We start from the raw sequence: 13,480 nt of genomic DNA, 5'->3' as shown, positions 1-13,480 counted from the left end.
TGCACGCAGCCATCTGAAAATAAAACGTGATACATTGGCAGTTCATATATCAAATTGACATGCGTATTGTGTAAAATGTCAACATGCTCTCAGTGATTTCTTTAGGATACGTTGCTTTCTTTCAGACATCGCTCTTATGTGGAGTGCATTTTGACAACTAGTGGCCACAGGAGATTGAACCTATTGCTGTAGCGTGTCATTTGACAGACATGTATTGTACAAAAGTGGCACCTCATGTAGAAGATATTCATTATACATATTACCACTCAAAGACATATAATGTTAGATTTCATTAGAACTTACAGTATATCCAAGAGGTTTTGTTTGCATAAAACTCATTAGAAGTTCATTTGATCTGATTTTGCATCAATGAGTGAAGGAAAAATGTAAAAACGGTTAAAACAACAATGGTTGTGTTGTGGTCTTACTTGTGCTATAGCGCCAGATGTAAAGTATGAACAAACCTAAACTGCTTGGTAAACATAAGGATTTAAGTTGCTTAAATATTTATGTTCATAAATTATGTTAATGAAAATGCACCTTATTTTGCCTGCCTTTCTTAGAGAAGTCTTAGACTTTTTTCCAGTACAGTAAACATCTTGAAGTATTACAAATTGTTTTGACCTGTACATTGGTGCATTGGAGAATTATTTTACATGTATGTGAAATCATTAATATAAAGTACCTCGCTGATCACACACCCTCTCTCTCTCCCAAAAGTAAGTTACCACGTGTTGGTGACTTTAACGGGGCAAACTGGTGCGTAACGAGACTTAATGCTGATACATGGACACTTGTATTGATTAAACAGAGGAAACTAGAAATAAAAGCCTGCCTCTAATTCAAGCCAGCTTCAAATGAAACCTTTCTTGTTGCAGTTCAGGTAAATAATGGCCCTGCAGTATTTGCAGAAATATGGCATGCAGATTTTAGATAATATTGAAACGACTCCACAGCGCATTTTTAATAGTTTTTCTGACCGCTCAGCCCCTGTGGTATACTTTAGTGTTGATCTAACACACATATCCACCAGTCTTAAATAAACAAATGAGAATGGAACACAAAAACATGACCGTTTGTGTGTGTCTAGAGATTATAGAGAGAAACAGGATTGCTAAAGTACATAATTTAGAAACCCCATTTTTGTCTGCGTTTAGACAGACATAAAAAATATACAGTTTCAAACTAATTTACTTGCAATTATGGATGTCAGGTGAGTCTTTTTTTTTTAAATTATTATTAATAAAAGGACTGAAATGGTATTGTAATTGAACAATCACTCATTAGTCCATTGCACAGAAGAGAATGAAATATTACACAAGGAGCCTAATTTGTTAAGCTCATTCATTATTGAGCAAATGACTGTTGTACCGAGTGTTGCTGTTCACACCTTGTTTACAATCTTGACTACCATATCAACACTCACGCATTCAACTCTGGCCTTGTTACAAGACACTTAATTGTGCTGAAAACAAGAGAAGGCAACCACAAATGGTGGGAATGAAGAATGGAGCTAATGGTTTCCACACCTGGTTTATTATTCCTCTTTCCCTCCTAATGCACTTATAAGCTGTACAGTAATGGAAGACAGCGTGCCTCTAATTTCATAACTGGAGCCCTCATTGACATCATTGTCTTTGATTAATTATACTGACTTGGAACATCGGCTTCAGAAGAAGATTACTTCAACAAGGTTATGCGGTGCAACTGGATCCATTTATTCTCTCTGTCACGACAGTATCTTAAAAGTCAAAACTGATCTGCAAAGTTCTCTGTGCAAAATTGGCAGGAACTGTCTTGACATGGGTCAGACATGCCTCTCCCGCAGGTCACTCCTCATTTAGCATCGACATAATGGAAAATGACTGTTCCCATAATTCCTGGAAAATCACGATCCTTTGCCACTGTACGGTCCTGGGAGGGCTTGATGCATATTTTATGAGATAAGTTAATTAGCATATGTCTGGCTTCGGTTGTGAGCCTTGACCCAGGTGTCTACTTCAGATAACACAACGCAGTAGGCTGACAGTGTTCTCGCACATCACCTTCAATAATCAAACAACATATGGCTGGCCGATCTGCTGGTGCAGATTACCACCCACAAGAAACTCCCACAGAAAGTTATTAGTCGTCAAGGCTGCTATAAACATGACAAACGAATAAGTAGGCATTGACTTTTGGAAAAGGGGGGAGAAATGAGTCATCTGGATCAAGTTGTTGTTTTGCAAACACATTAATGTCTTGGTAGACAAGTGGGCAGAGATGTTTGTTTTCATCCTTCTTTAAAAACTGCAGCGTCTTGCAGTGGCGGCCAGCAGAAAATTTGTACTTGGAATAATAAGGTTAGGGATTTAGCTACGTTTGATATACAACGGAATTGATCTTGATTTCATATTTTAAATAGAGTGCTACCTGTGTACGATACACACAGGTAGCACACAAGGTCACCTTATGAAAGAGGAAGGCTTAACCAGTAACACAATTGCTACAAAGCATTTGCACAAAGCACATCTTTTCTTACACTCTACATTGTTATTTTCTCTATTAATATCTTTTTTTGTCAGGCACAGTATTCTCCATGTGACTCTGCAAATAACAAGTAATACTACAATATTATAATTTTACGTTTTTATAGTTTAGTACTGCATGCTGTTATTTTCCTCAGACGTACCTGTGTGAGAGGTTTTACCATCTTGTCCAACCCTAACAACAGCATTTAGATTTCCCGAATGTACAACTACCGAATGAGATTTCACTAACCTTGTGTAAATGTTGATGATCATCTACACGAGGTTATCGACTTATACAGAGATGAATAAATATTCCATTGATTATAGAGCAACAGCATGCACATTTCACTGTAGACAGAAGCATCAAGTAGTGCAGCCTAAGCAGAACAATGCAAGAATGTAATACATAATTTATTGTCGTATGGCTTCTTTTTTCGTAAATCTTCATAATGACTTTTGCATTTAAAAGAGTGATTTTGAGTTTATGGATAGGAGGTCACAGACTGTGATGGACACATGTTCTGCCAGTCCAGGAATGACCTGGGTCCTTATCCCTAGTGCTACAATTTATACTTTACAAATTGAATTCTGTGCATAGGAGTAATGAATCATTCTTGGCAACGGGGGTGCAGGGCATCTCAGAAAGCTTATCGAACTCTGGTCTCAACATATTCTAGACTGGCTTCCTGTAGCTCTGCAAAGCTCCGAGGCTTTCACCAAAGATTTCTCTTGTGGGGACTCAAGCAAACTAAAACAAGTAAACATTTTTCCCCTATTTAACTGTTGTGTTAAGGGTAACTTTCTAAACAGAACTGAAAATCCTTTTGTAAATACTGGACATTGGACAATATTTAGATTTTATGTTGAATGCCATGTCTGGTCTTCCTTTTAGACCAGACATGGCTGTTCTAATAATCTCAAGAGTTATATTCAAGTAATTTGCTGTCAGTTTGTTTTACTTATTCATATATTGTTTGAGAATGTTATACTGACATTTTTTTATGAACCTGATTCACATTCCTTAGGTCTTTTAATTCCTCAGTGTGTACCAAGAATAACCTTTTTAAATGCTGTTTCATGAGGGATAATTTGTCCTTTGAATATAGGTGTTTCCACATAGTGCTGACTCACTCACTTCTGCATTATTGTTAGGCTTTTCACTCAATTCCCTGAGAGCACCTACATGTACATCTAGATAAGGATTAGTCTCCCTCTGTCTGTGCTTATATTTGACAAACTATCAGCTGGTGATATTAAAAGATATAATGGTATTAGGATCTATATGTGTATCTGTATTAAAGCAGTGGTCCCCCAACCTTTTTTGCGCCACGGACCGGTTTATGCCCGACAATATTTTCACGGACCGGCCTTTAAGGTGTCGCGGAAAAATACAACAAAATAAAACTAGTACCGGTACTGAAAAATAGACGAGTTATTCATAACACACGTGAAAAGACCCAGGAAAACCAAGTTAACGATAAAAACGATAAAAACGATAACAAAATAACGCTGAAAACCGATTTAAAAACCCTGAAAACCACACATTTCACACCTGAGCCTCAACTCTCGCGGCCCGGTACCAAACGACTCACGGACCGGTACCGGTCCGAGGCCCGGGGGATGGGGACCACTGCATTAAAGAATCTGTAACATACAAGGAGTTTTGTTTCCAAGTTTTAATAGGAAAGGACTTGTCACAGTTCTATCACTACAGTGTTCAAGGCAGAAACCTCATGTCAAGTACAGCTCTGACTGAGGAGGAAATATGTGCACTAAAGCTGAGGACATGTGAGGGGAAAAAAGTGTCAGGGAAATAACTGGAAGAATTTTTTTGTAGAGCTAAGGCAGAAGAAGACAGTAATATCATTGAAACCCTTGAGGGAAAGAGTGGGAGGAGAGAGGTGTAGGTGGAAGCAATGTAATGAAAATGGGAGTAACAACACAGCTGGCCAGTCAAGGTAAATTATCGAGGAACACCTCATGCGTAGGTTATAGCACAACCTAAGTAATGAATAGTGAACAAAAGGGCTCAGTTAGTTACTCAGATAAATGTACTTATTTACCATGCAGTTGGCTTGTCTGAAAATACAGTCCTTTATTCATGTGTAAAATAACACAGCTAATGTTGGAAATGGAAACATTCTTCACTTTGGAGGGCGTCAGCATGTAAGGTCTATAACACAAATGTACAAGCAGCACGAAATGTTGTTCCCTGAACAATGAAAACATTATTATTATTATGATGTGATAAGTCATCTTCTTTACTTTAACGCGTGTTACTCCTGGAAAAATGTTACATTTTGTTGTCGATATGAAATACTGTGGGCATAACAGGAATATGATGAATTTTATTTTCCCATAGGTAGCCCGTGGCATTCTGTCTGCAATAAATTCATGTCCACATCCATCAAAGTTTGAGTCCTTCAAAAAGGTTGCGTACATATTTTGCTTCCAATCATAAAACGTATTGAAAAGTTTTCACAAAAGTTTGGCACTTACACTTTAGTCTTGTCGGGAAGTGTTTCTCCAGTTTGCATGCACCCTCAATATGTGTCTTATTTGGGTATCAACAACTGTAAAAGCATTCAAAAAACTACCTTGCCAACAAATAGATTCAGCAGCAAATAACCCCATTGATTTAAAAGAGGTGATACCACTGTTAAATGCCAGTATGCATTTTTAAACTAAACTGTTAAATTGGACTGTTGTAATAAACTCAAAGGATTGAGTTCTTCAACTACTAGACAGTAGCCGAAAACACATTCTTTTAATAGTGACAAATGGCAACTATGCTTGTTGCCAAGACTATTTCTGTGATGAATGTGCTTTGATGTTTGTTAAAGTGCTACATCGACAAAACCAGAAAGTCATCACTACAAAGATACTTTGCAGGGGTTTTGATAGAAGCTGCTTAGGAAGTATACTTTTACTGCTTTCCTTGCTTCACATATCTAAACATCTCATTGTTTATGTATCACAACAAGGACAGGGAGTTCAACAGCCTAAAATGACACATTTTGTACTGTACCGCATTGTCCACCTTGACTCTTTGTCATTTGCAGTATTGCTTTGTGTGCACCGATTTCTGTCAGTGTTCCCTTTGAAAGGGAAAAATAAAGTTATAGATGCTTCAGGTAATTATTTTAAAATCTTCTTATGTAATTAAGTTTGTCTTGTCAAATTATTGTAACATTGCAAGCTGGTGTCTGAGATGCTCTACTCTAAGACTATTGTACAACCAAGAGAGTGAGACGTCTTCTCTCCAGCATTTCAATTTATATCAACTTCAAGAGATGAATTTGCCCACTAAAATGTTTAGTCATATCAATAATTTAAGCTCATCACCTTAATAGTTTGGAACAAGGGCCTTCACTATTTGGATGAATTAGTTTGGGAAGTAAAAGGTGTTCCAACGAAATAAAAGGCTGGTATTTCAGTGTGTCTGATACACAATTAGTAGTAGTATCTGATCAGACGAGGAGTCAGCAGATTGCTACTTTGAAAGGACTTGGAATATTGATCTAGGTGTGCATGGATTTGGCAACATGCAGTGTTTTTATAATGATAAAAACTGACAATTGATTGCCAAAAAGCAGAGTTTTATAATAAAGTCAAACAAGACAGGCAGGAAATGCAAGAACAGCTTATTTTGCGCCTTTGATGTCTGTCACCCCGTCACTTCACTTTGACACAAAGTGTCAGTTCTCACATTGCCTTTGTTAAACAGTTGAATTAGAGACGAAAGACTTCACTTCAGTCACACCTCGATTGTCTGTCTGATTTAAAATTTAACGTGTTGGTGTACAAAAAAAAATAAAAAATCCCAAATACTCAAACTATTTTTGATTACATTTAATATATATTAATAAATATATATATATATATATATATATATATATATATATATATATATATATATATATATATATATATATATATATATATATATATATAATATTTTTATTTTTTTATTTTTTTACTCAGACTTTTAATACCCAGGTACATCAAAGAATCACAGTAACAAATATATTTCCCCTATATCCTGATAAACCAGTCCTCAGCTATCTTTTATCACTTTTTTGACATCTGAGGTTTTGACAGATACAAATATTCAGAGTCAGGAGACATGCCTGATCTTATTCTGGAGCAGTGAAAGACAAGCAGCTACTAAGATGAAATGAAACATCCCTGTTGCCCCAAGGCAGCCATGGTGCACCAATGGTACACAGGCAACTGTCGTCATTCAGGCAGACAGTTCTCAGGGATGCCAGACAACAAGTTTTTGACCTTGTGAATTTGAGCTGCTTGAAAACAGCACTTAATGAGGGATTCACAACTCTGTCTTGTGGCATTTGGTATCATTTAGCTTTTTACATTTTTTTTTAAACATAACTGGGTATCTTGGAGGATCTATTTAGAGTAAGCAGGTAGAAAGTCACTATCTTGATGTAGAGTAGAAGTCTGCGTTTCAGAGGCATGACTGCAGCAGTGGTCCTCAGAGTTTCTCATTTTAAACTGCATGCATTCTGTGACAGTACCTCTGTATGGGCCTCTGTCTCTAAGAAATAATCACAATTCAATGGATGATTGTGTTTATGCCAAAAGAAAATGACTTCCAGAAATATATTTAGGAGCAGACTTTTTTTTAATATTTCTTTTAAGTAGTGAAGCTATTGATCCGATGACCATTAAAGTGCAAGACTGGACCAACACACACACACACACTAGCTGAGGAGTAGCTTAAAACAAAATTTGAATCTTTAGGATGATTTATGTCTGCCTTGTGGAGTTTGAGACTTGATGGAGCTCTGTAGTGAATACACTTTGTGCAGGACACTGTTGCACTAGTCTAGGTCCAATTTTGTATCTGGGAATAAAAATTCTCCATGAACTTTTGACTCCAGCTGTCTGTGTAACACTTGATGAGCCATCTATGGTAAGCAGTGGTTAAATTATACATGCAATTGTTTGTGGCTATCTGGTCCTCTTTGTTTCATACTGATCCCAGTTAGCTGCTTGCAATGTAGAAACTACAATTTGTGTTGATTACCTTCCATTGTGGATATTGATGAACCATGAAATTTCAGCAGCAGTGCTCATAATTCAGTAATGGCTGTGCACTGGTGAATGCATATTTGGGATATTGTGGTGTCGATTACAAATTAACCATACCAAGTACACGACAACCAAAAGCTAAAGATTTATGCTAAAATGTGTCCAAAGCTGTGGATACCTGATACTTTGGAGATTATTCCAGTCATAAATCTGTCACCTCCTTATCAGTTCAGAGACAGATAGGGGAAAACTGACGATGTGCTTGCTGGGGTGTTTTTGGAATCCTTGATTACGTCGGTTTCCATGGCTTTCCATTGTATTGTCATTTAAGACAGGTAGACTAGATTACAAACTAAGACATCTTTTCACAAGTTTAGTTCTGTTCATTTAGGAACTCTTCATGCCACTGAGTACTCTGTGAGACAGTATAACACCTTGAATATAATCCAGTTATTATGAAAAATAAATTAGCTATGTGTCCTACTGAACGAAGGTTGCCTCTCTGTTAGAAACTGAACTTTTCCCCCCTGAAGATATGGAAGGCTTAGCTGTAGAGACAAAACTGGCCTGAGGCAATAAAAAAAAAAGCTCCACACTGACTCAGCTCTCCCCAGCGTGAACATGTCTGGATCCCCTGCCAACAAAATCTATGATGCAACAGATATCGCTCAAATGAAAGGTTATGATTAAAAAGGAAAAATGTATAAAACTTCAGACAGGCACCCAGGATCGGAATTCTGTATTTTCTTTCTAAAGTTTAGATGCTATGGATAATCTGTGACATGCTGCACACATACAGAAAAGAAAAACTGGCCCTAAAGGTGGAACGGCTCAAAAGTGATTCCTGGTTCATGCTGTTTTAGTCAAAGCTACTGCTGTTCTCTGATCTGAACTCAATGAAGGTACATTAAAATAAAAGGTGTGACTGTGAAGACCTGTCAGTGCTCAGCTTGAGCACAGACCCAGAAGCCAAATTGGCAGTAGGAGGAATCTTGCTTTACCTCCCTACTGTAGTGTACGCTGTAGAAGCTCAGATAGTGCTTCAGCCCCTGCTGCTTCATTTTGAGCTATGGAAAGAAATGGTCGAAGGCTGAATTTTGAACTCTTTTGCTGCCTTACAGTGTGTGCCATTAAATTCTTCTGAAGGCAGCACCAACTATTGGCAGACAAGGTTAGAGAAGGCAAGTCAGATGATAACAAGACTGATAGCACCAGAGAAGTGGCTAAGTACCGGTTCTCTTTAAGGTGAGAGAAGAAAATTAAGTTTCGAGTTGCAGAAAACCATATGTAATCAAAACTCATGAAAAGAAAAAAAATCCATAATTGTCATGAACAACACTGGTAATTTAATGTAAATGTGTTTGCAGAAAGGCAGATTTTAATTTCTGTGCTAGAAAAGTTTAAAGTTAATTGAGGATAAAAAAAATGTCTAAAACATCATTTTATGAACTTCAAAAAAATGATTTATGCCAGATATAGAATGCTAACTGAAATGCCAAGAAGCAGAGTACATGCGGGTGTCAAATAATGCCATTATTTTCTGTTTCTGCTTCCAGAAACTGCATTGCAGGTGTGCATTGATCTCCTATAGTCTCACTACACACAAGAGTTTCTGTTGAAAGATTAACAGTACAGTCAGCTGGCATTAAAGTATAAAATAAATTCATCCAGCTGTTTGAGTCAACTGTATGAATTTTACCTTTTGAGTCCCAAAGCCCAAAGGACTGGTAGATGCAAGAAATCCACCATCCAAACACATTCTTATCAGCTATAACAGGGGATTGTGTAGTTTTACTAAATTACTAGATTACTCTATTACCTCTATACTAATTGTAATTCCATGCACGAGATACATTTTTTACATGAGACAACAATTAACCAAACTAATGCTGTTCAACATTGCAAGCATTTTGGAAAATAATTGAATTGATAGAGCTTAAGAGAAGATTATTTATTGATTTCTGGTTTCTTTACTTGTATTTATATATTTATTGTGACATTCAATTTTTATACTGTGAAACCATCCGAATTTCAAGAACTACAGCGATGAGAAGATTTTTGGTCAAACTGTCCGGTCCTAGTATACACTTAAACATTAAACTTCCAGTGAGGCAGTAGGAAGCCCTTCCTAGATTTACCTTACAAATTGGAAATCTTTTAGTGAGGCAGCAAATACAGCACATTAAAGTCAGTCATGGGATAAACTCATTAATGACACTCAGGAACAACCATTTAGCATTGCAAATGTGTTACTTTTGGTCTGTTAAGCATTATTTAGTTGTTTGTTGACTTGAATTACCCATCTTGGGACATTTCACTCCTCGTGTAAGCTGAGAGGAGTTTTAAGGGATTATAAGGGATTCTATGTATAGACTTTTTTTTACCCCCGTAGAGGGCACCTATCTTATAATTAAATACTGGTTTGACAACATGTAAAAATGTCTAACCAGTAGAAGTTCATTTTGCTATGTTCACTTGGCCATAAAATAATTTTTGTTCATAAAATTGAATTCTGACAGCTGAATTATTTCCAGATGGTTGTTTTTACTTTGGTTTCACACGTTTGATTGGTGGGACAGGCAGAGAATCGTCAAAATATGTATTGTTTCTAATGTATTTAAGTATCCAAATGAAATAATATTTGAAGGCCTATGGGGCACTACGGCTTTAGCGCTTAATTCCTCGCTCCTTATCTTTGCTGTTGCTCAACTTTGGCTACTTCAGGATACGCCAACTTAAAGCCCTGATTTAGCCAACTTAGTGATGATTACTGAGTATTGTCTAGCTGAGCCAGAAAAGTTAATTACTGTTGCATTCATCAGATTAGAACATTTGTTTTAATTAAAGCATTTGTTGTCTTTGTCAGTAGGTATGTACGGTGAATGAAGTATGTTGCCTTTTTAGTGACCTTCATCAGCAATTTGCACATCTGAAACTTAAAAACGAAGCAAGCGACGTACTGCAAGTTGGCCTCTTTAATCACAGCTGAACAGCTTTTGCCTATTATAGCTGTTGTCTTCTTCTAATTACCCTGATCTAATAAGTGCATTTGCTTGCTGTGACAGACACGTATCCCAAACTGTTATGACTGTCATTATCCGGCCGCAGCATTTTTCAGCCAACGCACTTCCCATTTTTGCTTAATTAGACATTGCTAAATGTTAACAGATAAAGCTTGGGCGAGCAAGTCAGCCTGCGTTCAGATTTACACCCGAGCAGAGCAGATGGCAATAAATTAGAAATGAGTGAGAGAGGGAGAGAAAGAAAGAAAGAGAGAGAGAAATGAGTCTAAACAGTTTCTGAAATCCCGTTTGATGGTAGCAGAGAACGAACCAGCCTTTGCTCGCTTTTGTGGTATTTTTGAAGGCGTTTCTGTAGATTCTAATCAACAGTTTTGGAGCTGATATTATGAGCAGTTCCGCCTCTTCCCACCCTCCCTCCTCCTGTTTATTTTGTTTTTCATGATATTGTGGTGATGTACTTAAAAGCATAGCTATTATGGAGGCCTGCTTTAATGTTGCATCTTCTATTCAACAGTCAGATCAAAAGCATTTTACTTAATAAGTGTCTTCACATCAACCGCAGCGTCTCTCTTATGCTCATCATGTTGATGCAGGGGATGGATCATATTTCTCACACAGTGAGAAAAGCGTGTGAGGTTGAAGTGGGGGGGAAAAGTCCATACTAAGTCAAACTTTTAAGTACTTACAAATGTATGAATTGCAAGCTTGTGCATATTGTCACATGCTGAATCTTTAATCTGACTCTCCACCTCTGCAGTCAACTGAATGCTAATGGCGTCTGACAGTTCACTGAAACATCTGCTGTGCAACAAGTAAGTCTTGGACAGAAATTAAAAAGTCCCAACTTCTGTTTGTCACACGCAGTTAATAATTCAGGCGGCCTGGAGTAACAGTTGGCCTGTTGCCATCCTGGGCTGCAAAATAAACTTCTCTCAACTTGAGAAGTAAGTACAAAATAAGTTCCCTGAATAAATTTCCTCCAACTTGTGTTCAATTGTGTTTCCTGCCTTTTGTTTACATTTTCCCTTCCACAGTAATGACTACAGTCATCGGGGGAATTCTCACCCAAAGAATGCCTTATTATTTGATTATTTGAGACAGCTCTAAAAAGTGCGTGTGTGTGTGCTCGGCGATGCTTAATTAAGTGGCTCTGATGCTGCAGAGCCGTCACTTTTGCAATTGGAGGACGGGGGAGAACTGAAAACAAATTAAGCCCTTTTGGTATGCACTATTGACAAACAATGTGGTGCTCATGAATATGAAAATCAGTACTTGTGTGGTGTGTGGCAAATTCATCTCATGACTGAATTTCTCGTGTCTTTAAGTTTTATTTTACAATTATATAGTTATTCATGCAATGTTTGGAGATTATGCATGTTGAAGAAATAATGACTTGTCTTCAGCTTTTACTGCTTTGCATTACCATTAGTCCATTTTATAAAGTACACATGGCAGAAGTAAGCATCAAGTTCACATAATCTTTAGCGCACTTGATAAACAATGGTGGTGACACATGATTTGGCTCATCTCCATTAAACCACTGCCATCTTTTCCTTATGGTAGTAAGTTTGGCTTGGCTTTTATTGTTTAACCCCGATGAATTAATTATGAGGATTACATTGTACCTCTTTTCATACAGCTTACCACAAGTATTTAACTCTACAATTTTATTCAAAATACAACCACATTAGTCTCTCTTTCAGAACAAGATTCATCACTGTGGTTTTTTTCTATTACCATAGTAATCTAAATGCAAATTTTAACTGCCCCTTTTTCCACCAGAATGATGCTTATGGCACAGCATGTGCACTAGAATTGACATGTGGTTTTCCCCTTCCCATTCTACCTTTTGTTACACATAAATTTTACTTTCAGCGAATAGAGACTGCTTATCAGGTTGGCATATTGTAAAAGATGTCACTAATTGAACCAAAATAAAGCTTTTTGGTTAGATGCTGACACATTTTTGCCTGTACTTTCAGGAGAAGCGATAAAAGTAGCAAGGAAATGTGCAAGGATGCCTAAATAGCGGAATATGATACTGAACTAAACGATGACATGGAGCAGTCAGTAGGTGAGGAATGGATGGCGGTTGTCTTTGGTGATGCAGATCATTTTGAAGCTAATCAAATTATAATTTGGGGACTTTACTTTTACATAAAACATGCATTTCTTAGCGGATATGCTGAATTTATCATTTGGACTTAGATGGAAGCTTTTCAGAGGTTTGCCTACTTTGATTGCACATGGAATGAGGAAACAGACACGCACACAAACACGCAGTGTGGTGGCACAGACATCCCAGATACACTGATATGGATTGGTGGCAGTGAAAATCTTCATCATTCCTGCCTTCCTTCTTGTGCCATCATCAATTTTCCCTGCATGGATATGGTCCTGAGTGACACCTGGGAAGTTGCTTTCCCCTATCTCCCCTCTTCTGCAGCACTGTAAATACTTCCACAGCGTAGGAGCTGAACGTGCCTGTCCTTCTGTAACTTTAAACCCACATGTTTGAGGTCTGATACCAATAATCTACCTCTGCACGCTGCTGCTTTGGCATTGCCACTCAATTGTACTCTACTGACGTGGTCAGGGATACTCATGGCCTTTTCCTATCATTTTTGTTTCATTAGAAGCTGTGGAATATCAGAGTCCATATCATTCATTTCTTCACTCAATTTCTGTTTGAGTTTATCTAAAATGAAACACATCTGCCTCTCACAATTCGAAATTACAAAATTAGTCTGCAAGAAGAAAATGCTGTCCAGTCCCTTCTATTTATTTTTCTTTCTCATATCATTCTAGCAGGATTTTTCCTGCATACCAAAAGAAAAGTTTGTTTGTTCAGAAAATAAATAGAACATTTTGGCCTGATGTTTGGGGAAAAAA

At 37.4% G+C, this 13,480-nt stretch overlaps 1 protein-coding gene across 1 annotated transcript in view; it reads right to left on the bottom strand.

Annotated features, from left to right (window-relative positions):
- Positions 1–13,480, bottom strand: part of LOC308385800 (cadherin-12-like) — a 103,423-nt gene that overhangs the window by 70,739 nt on the left and 19,204 nt on the right. The window lies entirely within an intron of this gene.

Source organism: Rhamphochromis sp. 'chilingali' (genome assembly GCF_963969265.1).
Source record: "Rhamphochromis sp. 'chilingali' genome assembly, chromosome: 18".
Classification (NCBI taxonomy): Eukaryota; Metazoa; Chordata; class Actinopteri; order Cichliformes; family Cichlidae; genus Rhamphochromis; species Rhamphochromis sp. 'chilingali'.
Note: the sequence above shows the minus strand (reverse complement) of the source record. Positions and strands in the feature narration are given on the sequence as shown.